We start from the raw sequence: 14801 nt of genomic DNA on the forward strand, positions 1-14801 counted from the left end.
CGAGATCAGAAATATGCTTTGCTAAGCCTTTGTTGGCCAGGACTGTGGGGAAGGAGGGTTCTTGACAACATTATTGAGATAAACAACAGACAAAGGGTCTTATTTAATTCTTGGTGACTATGGACACTAAGCGGGTATCACCTGCTTGATCAACACACCCTTACACAAAACAGACTTTCTTAGATGTGATCCCATCAGACGGGATCCCACATGGTAACGCGCTTCTGAGCTCACAAGGCTTAGTGATCAACACACACCACTACACACACCTACATGGCCACTGGCTTGTTGAATACTTGATAGAGCACAGCCATCAAGGGGCTCTTGACTCATATACACACTGCCCAGATAGTGTTTTCTCCCTAAGAAATATCATGAGATTTTTAAGAAAAGCTGCCTGCAATGTCATGCTTCTACAATTCCAAGATGGAAATGTTGCCTGTGGGGACCATTGGGTAGTTTGTTTAAGAGATTATCTTTTGAACACTCTTTCTTTAACATTCCACTCTAAACATTCAGCACAAAATTGACCTGAATGTGCAGCATCTAAAAAAAAACAACAAAAAAAATGAATTTCTCCTGTCCAGACCCATTCAAAACATACTTCACCATCTCCTCTGGCAGTCAATTTCCTAACCAGGTTTCTTAATAACTCCATACTGTACACCACCATCGCATAAAGCAATTGTTTTCTGGGTTTTTTTTGTTCTCCTGAGGGGATCAAAATAATCACACGTAGACTGTCAACATTTTAAATTAATAGAAAGTTTATTTAAAGCAAAACTCTATTAGCCAAAAAGAAAATCACATTTAAAAAATGTAGTCCTACTAAGCCAAGGAAGTCTGTTAAAGAATTATTGCTATTCATGGAAAAAAAATTCCAAAAAATTTACTTGCTGAGTTTTCACTGTAATAAGATGAAAAAGCTGCTTCCTTTTTTTCTTGATTGCAATATGGTGAATTTTAACAAATTATATTTTCATTAAATCAAAAAGGTTTTATACTAATTGTGGTAGCAAGTTTTTCATTTGTTTGACACCTAACATCAGATGTTTCTATGAAAGTTTCAAGTAAAGTCCTGGTTCTTTTTTACATTGGCATTTCTGTGAAATTTTTGATTTATGTAATATCATGTGTCATTAGCTTCAGGGCAAATCCAGATTCAAATATCTTTTTATGGGTGGCTGTAAAATATATTCAAAAGGAACTTACATCAATTCACACCAGCTAAGAATTCTGTTATTCATAAAATAAACAGTAATTTGCATTTTAATAATGGGTACATTTTAAACAACCTGTAGGAATGCTTGTGTTCTATTGCTTTTAGCTTCTGTTGTATAGTGTGGTGTCGTACAAGAGAGTGTGAAATGTTGTTCTTGCACATTAACTTCTCTCTCTAATGTCAAACTGAAAATCTAAAGTGAGATACAAATGCATCCTCTATTTATTTTCAAATACAAAGAGATTAAAAAGTAGCCTCTGTTTATATTTCGCTCAGCTGCTGTTTGTTTCAGCAGAAAGAAAATGGGTAAAACAGAGTGAAAAATGACTAATCATCTCGTTTGGCTATGTAGCTTTTGTGGGGGTGGGGGAGGCTACTTCCTCAGCTGGCATAGTATTAATGCTCCATATTAGAGAAACATTCCAATAAAATGAAATTTGAGTCAGCAGCTCCAGGCCTCTGCTCGCAACTCTTGGCTGCTTACTAAAAGCAAATTAAAAAAATCTCTGAAAAAAAATGATAAAGTGGTGTTTCAACATTTTCAAATGATTTTTCATTTGGTTCATCTTTTCATTTAGAATTTTACTGCGATTTAAATTTAAAAAAGAATTGAGTCATCAAGTCACAGAATTTAAGGCCAGAAGGGACCGCCAGTTCCTCTAGGCTGACCTGTATAACACAGGCCACCAACACCACTAAACCCAACATCTATGCTAAACCCAACAACCAAAATTAGACCAAGGTATTACAGCCCACAGGAGACTGCACTAGTATGTGCCATAGGTACAGACTAGGAAGGCCTGAGGTGCACCAGTGCTCAAGGCCTCTGCAGTGGCAGGGAAATGATTAAATGAGATAGACACAGATAATCCTGATAAGCACACCAGACTCCACACTGCAGGAAAAGGCAAAGAGGGTAAAACAAAACAAATATTTTGTTTTGGGCCAAAAAAAATGTTGCCTTTGACCCAAAACAATTTTTTTTTGAGTATTGATTCCCCCTCCCAAAAAAATTAAAATCAGCCTAAAACAATTTTTAAAATTTGTTCAGTTCAGCCATTAAATCAAAAAAATCAGTCATTCATTCATACAGCTCTACTCAGCAAGCTCCTGCATTTAACAGAGTTAATACTCTGCAAACCTGGCACAGTTCCTGTTCCTCTTTTTTTTTTTTTTTTTTTTCTTTCCTGTCATCAAGCTGTTTTCTTTACTCTGCAGTTTCCTTCCCATGGAAGAGCTCTTCTCTCAGAAACGGGCTCATCTGTGCAGGGATCAGAACTCATCTCAGTACAGTCTCACTCTGAGCATGCTGACACAAGAAATATGTTCTGTTTGCAGGTCTGGGAGATGTTACGTGTCCCTGCCTTTACTCTACCTCTCTGTGTCGCTCATTCTGCATTCCTTCTCCCTTCTGGACCGTCATGGGTAAAAATGTAAATCTCTTCATTACACTGTGTTCAGTACACTCTGCCAAGGCAAAAACAGTCTGTAAAAACAAACCAATGAATCACTCAGTGTCATTACCTCAGTTTCGTTTTGCTGATCGATCCATCCTTGCTCTGAGAAAAGCAGTCATGTCTTTTTTGTTTTTGTTTGGCAACTCCGTACAGCGCACTAATGCTGATGCCCAGTCTGGGAGACCGAGCTGTGACAGTGCCAGCCAGGATTGGGGAACAAAAACATGCCAGTCTAGCAACAGCTTTGACACCAGCAGAAAGGGCCATCAACTGTGGGGCAGAAGTTCCAATGCAAGATGCGGGAGCCACGACTTTGAAGGAGGCACAGCTGAAGCGCTGGAAGGAAAAAAGCCTGTTACATCTTCCAGGAAAGGCATATGACAGACCCAGGCATATGACAATACAGAGAAGCCTGGCCTGACTTGCAAGGCTACTGGTTAGGCACCCAAGGGCAGAGGAGAGCATGAGCCATTACAATCAACTAAAAGACCTGAGGGGATTCCAGAGGCTTTACATAGCAGCAAGAATGTGGGGCATTTTAGGGACAGAGACGCTTACCCATAGGGTCCAAAGTCAATACTACTGGCCTGGATAGTACAAGGCTTGTCATTCAAGTGTGGCTCATGAGACAATCCTTACTTTAACCAAAGCCCCTAAGGTTGCCGCCCAGAAGGGCAGCCTTCTAAAGAGGATATCCATGGATATTCTGGGACATCTAGTTATCACAGAGAGGCAGTCAATACGTCTACTATAGCAGACTCCTTCTTCAAGTGGGCAGGGGCTCAGCCACTGCCTGACCAAAAAGCACAGATATTTGCCACAGTACTTGTTGAGCAGTTTGTCTGTTAGTACTGCAGACTTTTCTCCTTGCCACTGACCAAGAGTGAAACGTTGAGTCACGGTTGTACCAAGAGGTGTGTGACCTGCTCAGGATAAACAAGATCCACACCACATCTTACCACCCACAGTCAGATGGGCTGGCAGAGCCCCTAAACCATACACTGACAGCTACATTGTCATTCTTTGTAGACATAGAATAATAGATTATTAGGGTTGGACGGGACCTCAGGAGATCATCTAGTCCAACCCCCTGCTCAAAGCAGGACATCAACTAACAGAAATGGGACAGCTTGCTTCCCTACATCATCATGGCCTATAGGACTAGCATGCAGTCACCCACGGGGTACATGTCACATATGGGGATGTTTGGGCATGTGGCTGCCCTCTTGGTAGAAGTTCTGGATCGGGCAGATGTGATGGAAAGGTATGCTAATCTCAGAGGGCACCTAACACAGTTGGAAGGTATCCTTAGCATTGTCAGCCAATCAGTAAAGCATCACCAGGGTAAGGCCACCCAGAGACAAAAGAAATACTATGATTTAAAGGTGTTTGCCCAAATATTCCAGGGGTGATTGGGTTTGTCTCAGGTAGCACTGAAGGAAGAGTGGGGTTGAGGGCTAAATTGCAACAGAAGTACAAGGGCCCGTACAGGGTGGCCAGCTGCGTGTCAGCACTAACTCCTGTCCTTATCATGTAAATCCTCAGAATAATATATAGTCCATTGTGTTGTATTTTATGGAGCTGTAGGGAGAGCTTGGGGGAGGAGCCTTTGTCAACCCTGGAGTCAACAGAATCTATAGAAATTTACATCTCTATTAGCTAACTGCTTTACATGAAAGAGAAACAGGCAGAGTTCAGTGAGATGAGGGTTTGTAGGCTCTTAACTGACTCTTCTGGGCTCACAAAGAGAAGTTAGTGCCCAACAGAGTGACACCCTTTTAAAAATCCTGTGAAATTGATAGTTGATATGCTGGGCCTAATACCTGGACCACTTTGGATACAGACTTTATATTTTGTGTCTCACCAGAAACTGAGGAGACCTGTCAACAATTAACCAAATGATTGGAATGTTTCCAGCTCTGAGGAATCTCATAGGCTTGTTTGCTGATGAGAAAAGAACAGAGGGCTGCTGCAGTGAATTCCAGTGCTGAAGAATCCCAGTGACATATCCTATTTTTAAGCCCCACTGCAGAGACTAAGGCAACGTCTACATTACCTTTTATGTCAGCAAAAAATGGGAACTGTTTGACCCAGGTCACAGCAAAATAGGGTGACCAGACAGCAAATGTGAAAAATCGGGACAGGGGGTGGGGGGTAATAGGATCCTATATAAGAAAAAGACCCAAAAATCGGGACTGTCCCTATAAAATCAGGACCTCTGGTCACCCAACAGCAAAAGAGCTTTACAGCAAGTAGGAAGAAGATATAAAAGGGAGACAATGACATCATGATGGTACCTCACTCTCCCTGCTACAACACACCTGGAAACACCTGAAGGGCAAGGACTGAACTGTGGGAAGTGATGGTCCCAGGCAAGAAGGATTTTTAGCCTGTGTATGGAAACTCAGGCAAGCCAAGGCAATTTGTACCTCGACTCTGTCAGCCTGTTGTAGCACTCATGGTAAGAATTTGCTAATTTATATCCTACCTGTCAAATGTGTTAAACTCAGTTTGCTGTTTTTGTTTATTTACTCAGATATTCTGCTTTGATCTGTTGGCTATCACTTAAAATCTATCTTTTGTACTTAATAAACTTGTTTTTGTTTTAAACCCAGTTGTGTAATTCATAACCGTGGGGGTGGGGGTAGGGGAATTGTGCATATCTCTCTCCACAGTGAGGGAGAGGGCAAATTTCAAGTAGCTTATGTTGTACGGTTCGTTGTGCAGTTGAAGACAATACAATTTTGGGTTTACTCTCCAGAAGAGGCGTGCACTTGAGTGCTGGGCAATTCCTTAGCTGAAGCCTTCCCATGAAGTAGCGATTTCAGTGTCTGTGTTTTTCTGCAGCTGGATGTGTCCCTACCTGTGTGTGTGCTAGAGGAGGCTTGAGGGCCTGGCTTAGCAGGACAGGGTGAGGGAGCCCAGGTTGGTGGAACAGGCGGGCTCAGTGGTACCCTAGTACGTCGGGTGGCACCCTGGAAGATGGGGGAGCAGCCTGGCACAAGATGTATCTGTGAAATTCTTGATTTAAGTCATATTGCAGCATTGCTCACTACAGAAGAAGACACATTCAGTTCATCTCTGTCTTTCATAAAATTTACTGTCACGGGTTGGATCACAGAGACCCCTACTTGGGAACTGCCACCTGATGTGCTGAGACTACCTCTAAGCCTGTTTTCCGTGGCAGCTTGGGTCTTTATAACCCTGTCTTGTTTGAGTCAGACACGCTAGCCTGCTACAAAAACAGACCCAAGCTAAAAGATACGGGCTTAACTGAAAACAGCTTAAGAAGTGCTCCTGCCTCCAACACTCAGATACCCAACTCCCACTGAGGTCCAAACTCAAAATAAATCCTTTTTACCCTGTATAAAGCTCATACAGGGTAAACTCATAAATTGTTCGCCATCTATAACACTGATAGAGAGAGATATGCACAACTGTTTGCTCCCCCCCCCCGGTCTTAATACATACTTTGGGTTAATTAATAAAGTAAAAAGTGATTTTATTAAATACAAAAAGTAGGGTTTAAGTGGTTCCAACAATAACAGACAGAACAAAGTGAATTACCAAGCAAAATAAAATAAAACACGCAAATCTAAGCCTAATGCAGTAAGAAAGTGATTACAGATAAAAATCTCACCCTCAGAGATGTTTCAATAAGTTTCTTTCACAGACTGGATGCCTTCCTGGTCTGGACACAATCCTTTCCCCTGGTACTGTCCTGGTTATGGCTCAGGTGGTAGCTAAGGGATTTCTCATGACTGAGGCCCCTTTTGTTCTGTTCCACTCCCTTATGAATCTTTTACATAAGGTGGGAATCCTGTATCTCTCTTTGGGTTCCCACCCCTCCTTCTAAATAGAAAAGCACTAGGTTAAAAATGGATCCCAGTTCAGGTGACATGATCACATGTCACTGTAAGACTTCAAGCCTTCATTCTTCCCAACCTGCCTCACAGGAAGGCTTGTAAATAAACAGAGCCATCTGTAATCACCTGTTCTAGTTGACGGGAGCCATCAAGATTCTAAACCACCATTAATGGCCCACACTTTGCATAATTACAATAGGCCCTCAGTGTTATATTTCATATTTCTAGTTTCAGTTATAAGAGTGATACATTTATACAAATAGGATGACCACACTCCATAGATTATAGGCTTTGTAAAAGAAACCTTTTGTAGGAAGCATATTCCAGTTACATTATATTTACACTCATTAGCGTATTTTCATAAAATCGTATAGAGTGCAACGTCACACTTACTTGCCGTGTTTTCATTGTAACAGACAAAGGCAGGCACAGACCAACCCCTAAATACTCAGAGCATTCCCTGCAGTGTCAAGCCCCTTATTCTTTACCATTTTTTTCAAATAATCCACCATTTTATCCACATATTCTCCATGACTGAATTTGAGGTAATATGTCTCTGGTATAATTAGAAACCTTTATTAACAGAGAAATATCTTTGGGGGCAGCAGGCCTGGTAACTCTCCTGCATCTCATCTTAACTGTTTGCTGAAGCATTGGTCATAGCTCTGTCATTTCAGGACTGTTTTGAAAACCATTACGCACAGTTAAAGACTAACTTGTTATGCTGAAACCTGCCATATGGTCCCATTTTTGGATGTCAGTGAAAGGATCTAGTCAGAACTGTCGTGTAACTGAGACAAGATCACAGCAGTAAGCAGTCTCAGCATATGGAGGTCATCATTACCAACTGCCATAACTGCACGTAAAGTCTACTTTAGATTTACTTCCTGCCTCTGTTGTCACAGAAATAGATACAGCTTCCTAGTGATAAAAGTTCAGCTAGAAAGAAAGAAAGAAAGAAAATTAACTCGGGGATATTCTTGCATCATAAATTAGCAATATACAGACGCTCCCCAACTTATGCAAGCATTCCGTTCCGGAAGCCTTGCATAAGTCAAATTTTGTGTAAGTCAGGAACGTATACCCGCCTATTACACATACCCACAAAAAAAAAGTTTACGGGACTATCATAGCTTTCCTACTCAGATTTGAACCTTAGCGTTCATAACCTGAGAAGCTAGCATGAACCCCTCTAAGCTTAATTACCAGCTTAGATTTTATCTCGCTGCCACCATCCAAAAATTCCAGTGTTTTGGCTCACTCTGGTCTCTCCAAAACCTTCCCTGGGGAACCCCCAAGACTCAGATGCCCTGAGTCTACAACAAAGGGAAATAACCCACTTCCCTTCCCCCTCTCTCTCCCACCCAGACTTTCCTCTCTGGGCTAACCTGAGAGTTACTGATGCAACCTCTTTACATCACAATACCAAGAAGCAGTTCTTTTCCCACAAGAGACAAACCCAAATCAAGGAAACAGAAAAGAATTCTCTCTCTCTTCCGCCTTAGCTTTTTCCTCCCACCAATTGCCTGGTGCTGCAGAGATTCACCCTCCGTAGATCAACACAAAGAGAATTTCCATCCCCTTCGTTCTTAGCCTACCAGAGGAAAAAACTCAAACAGTCTTAAAAAAAACTGTATATAAAAAAGAAAGAAGAAGAACATTAAAATTCTCTGTATCAAGGTTGAACAATAATACAGTTCATGCTTAAAAGAAAAATGAATAAAACAGCCTTATTCAAAAGAGATACAATTTAAACATTCCAGCAATAACAATGTAAATTACAAACAAAAATAATAACAGCTCTAATTATTTTTCTACCTTTGTACTTACAACTTGGAAACTGAAGATTAGAAGCTTGAAGATAGAAAAGATCCCCTCTCATAGCTGAGAGCCAGACAAAGACACAGACCCAAACATTCCCTCCCTCAGCCTTTAAAAAATACGGTTTCCTGATTGGTCCTCTGGTCAGGTGTTTGGTTCCCGTTGTTAACCCTTTACAGGTAAAAGAAACATTAACCCTTAGCTATCTATTTATGGCAGGGACTTTTTCCGTAAGTGTGGATTTGCGTAAGTCTGGTTTGCATAACCTGGGGAGCATCTGCACTTTGTAAATCCTTCTCAGTTGGTATGTCTCAGGAATAGCAGTGCCTTCTTGTGGCTATTTAATCATTTTTCCATGTTAAAGGGTATAGTAAGATAGGACTCTGTACAGCATTCCTTCAAAACAGAATGATGCAATGTTGGGATAATACTCCTCTAACACCACTTGTAGAAGAGAGATGAAAATGTGTTAGAGAAAGCTCCAGAACAGGGTTGAACATCTAAAAGATTGTGGTCCCCAAATCACAGGCCACGGAATCCTATAATACAGGCTCTTCCTGAATTTGATGAGCTGCAATTTTTTTTTACTACTGGGAGACTAAATTTCTCTAAGCCTTGTTCAAAACTATTCATAAACATTTATTTTTAAATTAAACTACAATTATAAGCAAATACAGTATTGGTATTGTGGGTCTTCATTTGTGATTTCTGAGTAAGATTTGGGAGAAGATTGTGGTGTGACAACTCTCAATGCATCTGCTTTCTTTGATTCTTGTCAGTCTGGGTCTAGACCTGGCTGTGGAACAGAAACTACATTGTTCACATTGGTTGATGATGTCCTCCTGGCAATGGATGATGATCAGGTGTTCATGCTGGTATCAGATCGATCAGCTACCATTAATAATGTTCATCAGGAGGGGTTGTTGACTTGCCAGGCACTCTGCTGGGAGTAGACAGGGCTGCTTTTCAGGGCTTCATTCTTTTCTCTCAGCAAGATCTCAGCAGACTGTCGTTCCTCTTCTGTAAGGGCTATCAAGTGTGGCGTGTCACAAGATGCTGTTCTGTCACCACTCCTTTTCAATGTGTACGTGGGGTTGTTAGGAGAGTTAATAAAGTGGCATGGAGTGTGGTAGGACACCCAACTGTATGCCCCTATCCTGTCCAATTCAGATAATGTAGTTCAGCTATTCAGTGCTTACTTGAGATTGAAGGAAAGCGTGCTGGTTGAAGTTCATCCCAGATAAGACTGAGGTGTTGATGAAAGCAGTGAAGGAGGCAGCAGAAGGAATGCATCCATTCAGCTGCTGTAAGATGTTTATATAACAGCAGTAACCCAAATCAGCTTTTTACCATCTGTGCCTCATTAGAAAGTTGAAACCTTTCCTTTCAAATGGGGCACTCGCACAGATATTTATGCCTTTATGCCCTCAAGACAATTACATCAGCGACAGAAGCTGGTGCAGAATGCGGCAGCTCACTTACCGACCATTTCACTGAGAGTACATGAAACCAGTGCTCCAGGATCTGCACTGGCTGTATATTGGTCTGCTGGTGGTGATTAAGGGGTTGGTCATGACCTTTAAAGCCCTAAGTGACTGGGACCTGCCTACTAGAGATAATGCCTCTCTTCCCACGCCATACTGCCCCAGCCATGGCCAGCAGCTGCCCTCCAGTTGGATTCCTCTTGATAAAAAAATGGGGGGTGGGGCTACCAGCTGAGTATCTCAAAGAGGAGTCTCAGTCTCTGGAACTTCCCCATTGGGTTGAAATAGCCCCAACTTGATGCACTTTTATGCCTGCTGTAAAGGACACTTACTTGACAGGGCTTTTGAGGAATATTAAGGGGATGTTCCTGGAGGAGGCGCTGTGGGAAGGGTGGTGCTGAAGGGGCTGTTTTGTTGCTTTGATTATTAGTGGAGTTAATTCATTGTTTGTATATAACTATTATTTGCTGCTGGGTCATCATTTGTGACTGTAACTTTCACTAATTGGTAGGGCAACAAGAACTTTTTATGAGCATTTAAAAATTGTTATTAAAGGTACAAGTTGTCAGTGCAGCCCTCAGTACCATCAGGCTTTGGCCCCTTTGATCTAAGAGGACCAAATATTTCCCCCCACCTGCATTAGCTCTGTGGAATGAAGCTAAAATAAAGGTATGGATCTGAAGTCACTCCATTCATACTGTATGGCATGAACTACTGAAGTCTTTGTAGTTAAGCCGTAGGGCACAGAACCATTCAGGCAACGCCTAGCCTAAGCATTAAAAAGTGTTTGTTCATGATTCTCTTACTGTATTTTTCTAGCACTGGCTCTATTACTTTAAGTAACAACTTAGTAAAAGCTTAACACCAAGGGGAGTAGGCAGCTTCAATAGAGGAAGACAATTTCCAACAGTGCCTACTAACTTCAGACACTTCAAAAGCAATAGCAGTAGCATCCAGAATTTTAGCTCTCTCTGTAACTGCGGATGATTTAACCAGTGATGGGCAAAATTTTCTTGCCTCATTCTATACTCACTTCAACATCATGGGTTCAGAAACTCAGCTCTGACTCAAATGAAACTAGGTTTACATCCCACTTAGGAAACACTGAAAAGAGAGCAGAAATGAGGGAGAGCAAAAGTCTAACAGAACAAACACTATGGAGCCAGATCTTCAGCCCGGCCTAAATCCTCCACCAGTACAAAGGGGATTTAAGGCTGCCCTAACACTGCAATTAGGAATTCCTCCGTTACAGAGGAATCTGCTGGCAATGTAACACCAACTACATATAAGGACATTCTGGGGTGGACTGGAGTGCAGCCAGAGCATGCTGTGTTTCAGCAATCTTGGGTGAGCAGAATGGTCCCTATGGGACTGTTCTGTGTGATGGAAATTAGAACAGCCCAGTGGTTACTCTAACTTGTGTCAGAGATAAGTTTGGCCCCAGGATCATGGGAGATGGTCAGGTGACTTAGAGCCACGTTTACAGTCAGTGCACCTGAGGCTAGAACTCACGGTATAGATACATGTACAGCACGAGTACATGCCAGACTCGCTTTTGGAGGTTATTCTATCATTTATACATATTATGAGTTTCAGTGTTTAAAGTAGTGGGGGGAAAGAATGAGGGGGAAACTCTGGTAAAACAATCTGGGAGCAGCTGCTTTGGTAAAACAGTACGTAAGGTGAGCACCTCAGCAACCTGGCTTCACTTCCCCCACCTCTCTGACCCTTCAGTGATCCAGCTCCTTTTAAAACATTTTTTTAAACCAGGACTGAGCTCTCTTGCAATTCCCTGTCACACACACGTGAAACAGTGCAAAAATAGCTTTAAAGATAATGCCATATTCCTTATTCTAATATAGTTCCATGTTCAGAGTTAGAGTAAAGCTCTTCCAGTGACTTTATCATAGTCACATGACAGTGAGCTCTTTTGGCTGAATGAGTCTCTGAAGTGGAAGATTCTGTGCCTGAAATCCAGTAACGCATTGGTTGCTTAGAGAGAACCAACAAATTAAGTCATTAAATCAGTGGGCTCAGAATTAATGGTGTTACAGCTATCAAAATAATGTCATTATACTTTCTGGTGAGTTGGATTATCACAGCCAATGCTGCTCCCTCACTATTTTCCAGACTACTTTAGGATTATTCTGCGCTATCACAGATGACTCGCTGCAAATTCCAGGAGTCCATTCAGGATGAAGGTACCTTGGATCAGGGCTGGCTCTACTGTTTTTGCCGCCCCAAGTAGCATGCCGAATTGCCGCTGTGGATGGCGGGGGCAGTCCGTGTGCCATTAGCAGGGCCAGCTCCAGGCCACAGCGCGCCAAGTGCGTGCTTGGGGCGGCACGACGCAGGGGGCGCTCTGCCGGTTGCTAGGAGGGCGGCAGGTGGCTCTGGTGGAGCTGCCGCAGGCATGGCTGCGGACAGTCTGCTGGTCCCTTGGCTCCGGTGGACCTCCCGCAGACACGCCTGCGGCAGCTCCACCAGAGCCGCGGGATCAGCTGACCATCTGCAGAAACGCCTGCGGCAGGTCAACCAGAGCTGCGGGACCAGCTGACCGTCCCGCAGAAATGCCTGCGGGAGGTCCACCGGAGCCGCGGGACAGGCGAGCAGCAGAGCGCCCCCCGCGGCTTGCCTCCGTGCTTTAGGCAGCAAAATTGCTAGAGCCCACCCTGGCCGTTAAGGCAGCACAGACGTTTCCGTGGCAGTGGCAATTCGGTGGCAGTTTCTGTCTTCAGCCGGAAGACAGAAGCTGCGCTGCCGCAGACAGCTGAACATAGAAGCTGCCACTGAATTGCCGCCTCCATGGAAATGCGCGTGCCCCCCTAAAGGCCTCCACCGTCTGCAGCGGCAATTCAGTGCACTGCTTGGGGGCAAAAACACATGGACTTCCGTCCCTTGCAGATTGCCACCCCCAAGCACCTGCTTGGAATGCTGGTGCTTGAAGCCGGCACTGCCTTGGATGCATTATCTTCCTCCATTTTGCAAATACAACACAATATAGGAAACAAATGCTACTTAGCCTCCCTGAACTGGTGGATCTTAGTTTTTACATTAAGATAAATTGTTCATGTGGGAATGTCTACTTTTTTCTCTGTATCACCTTTTACTAAATTGTCTTATGTGTCTCTGCATTCAGGTTCCCCTTATTAAAGTTCCACTCCCACAGGCCCTGCCGGCTCATTGCTTCACAGGATGGGATAATCCTTGGTGGCAATAGAGCCATACTTGCTTTCTAGCTTCAGAATGTAATGCGTTCACCTCAGTATTCTTCTCTGTGTGAAAGGTTTATGCTAAGTTTCATTTTATTTGCAGAGTGTGGCAAACATTCCTTCTCTGCATGGGGCTATGGCAGGCTGCCGGCTACATCCTGTGTGGAGGAGATTGTTTCTGTACAGTTGGTGCACATGTGGTACAACTGGTGCCATTGTGCACCCCCAGAAAAGTATGTCTTTTCCATTGTATCTCTGTCTTTATGCTGTACCTAGCACACTCCTTTTAATTCTACACTACTCTGTATAGCTGGTTTGTGGGCCTTCTGCTGCTTTGTGAATGGTGTGACTGGCTGCCTTTGAAATACATAGTATGTTGGATTTCAACCTACATGTACAGCAGGCTTGGGGGTTTCACATTAAACAAGAATAAGCCTCCTTTGTTGTTTTGGTCCATATTCAGTACAGGACTGTTCTCCTAATCAAAGTCTACTGCAAGCTTCTGATTCATATAGATGTCTACTTTCAGCTGGGAGAACAGGTGCTCCTGATAGGCTTCTTTCCCTTCCGATTCCTTGAACCTGCTCAGTGCTTAACTTTAGCATAATAATATGTTCCACCAAGCCATACACCTATTTATATATTCATATTAAGTGATCACCAATGAATAGAACTCTCTCGAGTTCGCCCTGTTGGCATTCCCATTCACCATTCTGGATTACTGGGACTGAGGTAAAAATGATGCCAATGGACAACACTGGTCTGTTTCCATCTCTAAGCGGCATGTAGACCTAATTAATAAATGTCAGAGATATTGAGATCAGAAGGCACTATTGTGATCATCTAGTCTGGCCTCTTGCCTAGCACAGGCCATAGAACTTCACCTAGCAATTTCTGCATTAAGTCCAAACTTCTGTTTGAGCCCTAGCATAGTTTTTGAAAAGATATCCAGCCTTGATGTAAAGAATCTACCATCTCTCAAGGTAAATGCTGCAATTTTTTTTTATTGGAACTGTCTTTCTAGTCTCAGTTAGTCTAGAATCTTAATTTTTTTGAGGCCAGAAGGAACTATTAGGTCATCTAGTTCAGTGGTTCTCAAAGCTGGTCCGCCGCTTGTTCAGGGAAAGCCCCTGGCAGGCCAGGCCAGTTTGTTTAACTGCTGTGTCTGCAGGTTCAGCTGATTGCAGCTCCCACTGGCTGTGGTTTGCCACTCCAGGCCAATGGGGGCTGCGGGAAGAGCGGCCAGCACATCCCTCGGCCCGCACCGCTTCCCGCAGCCCCCATTGCCTGGATCGGCAAACTGCAGGATGCATTTCATCAGGCCCTGGTGACTTGCAGGCATCTAACTTTTCTAAGTGATTTTTAAACTTGTTCTTTTTTTATTTTATCTTCTAAACCTACCCCCTTCCCATTAGCATTCAGTATGTTAGACATTCCTTCAGACTTTCAGTGAAGACCGAAACAAAGAAGTCATTAAGCATCTCTGCCATTTCCAAGTTCCCTGTTACTGTTTCTCCTCCTCACTGAGCAGTTGGCCTACCCTGTCCTTGGTCTTCCTCTTGCTTCTAATGTATTGGTAAAAAGTCACTTGTTTCCTTATTCCCGTAGCTAGTTTGAGCTCATTTTGTGCCTTTGCCTCTAATCTTGCCCTGCATTCTTGTGTTGTTTGCCTATATTCATCCTTTGTAATTTGTCCTAGTTTCCATTTTTTATATGCCTCCTTTTTATTTTTAGATCAT

At 43.0% G+C, this 14801-nt stretch overlaps 1 protein-coding gene across 1 annotated transcript in view; it reads right to left on the reverse strand.

Moving 5' to 3' along the window:
• The window catches only part of A4GALT (alpha 1,4-galactosyltransferase (P1PK blood group)), a 104068-nt gene that overhangs the window by 9808 nt on the left and 79459 nt on the right, over positions 1-14801 (reverse strand). Inside the window, exon 2 of the transcript XR_004373106.2 lies at positions 2747-3015. The gene's annotated coding sequence lies outside the window, so the exon portion shown is untranslated. The remainder of the gene's footprint in view (positions 1-2746; positions 3016-14801) is intronic.

Source organism: Chelonoidis abingdonii, chromosome 1, assembly GCF_003597395.2.
Source record: "Chelonoidis abingdonii isolate Lonesome George chromosome 1, CheloAbing_2.0, whole genome shotgun sequence".
Lineage (NCBI taxonomy): Eukaryota > Metazoa > Chordata > Testudines > Testudinidae > Chelonoidis > Chelonoidis abingdonii.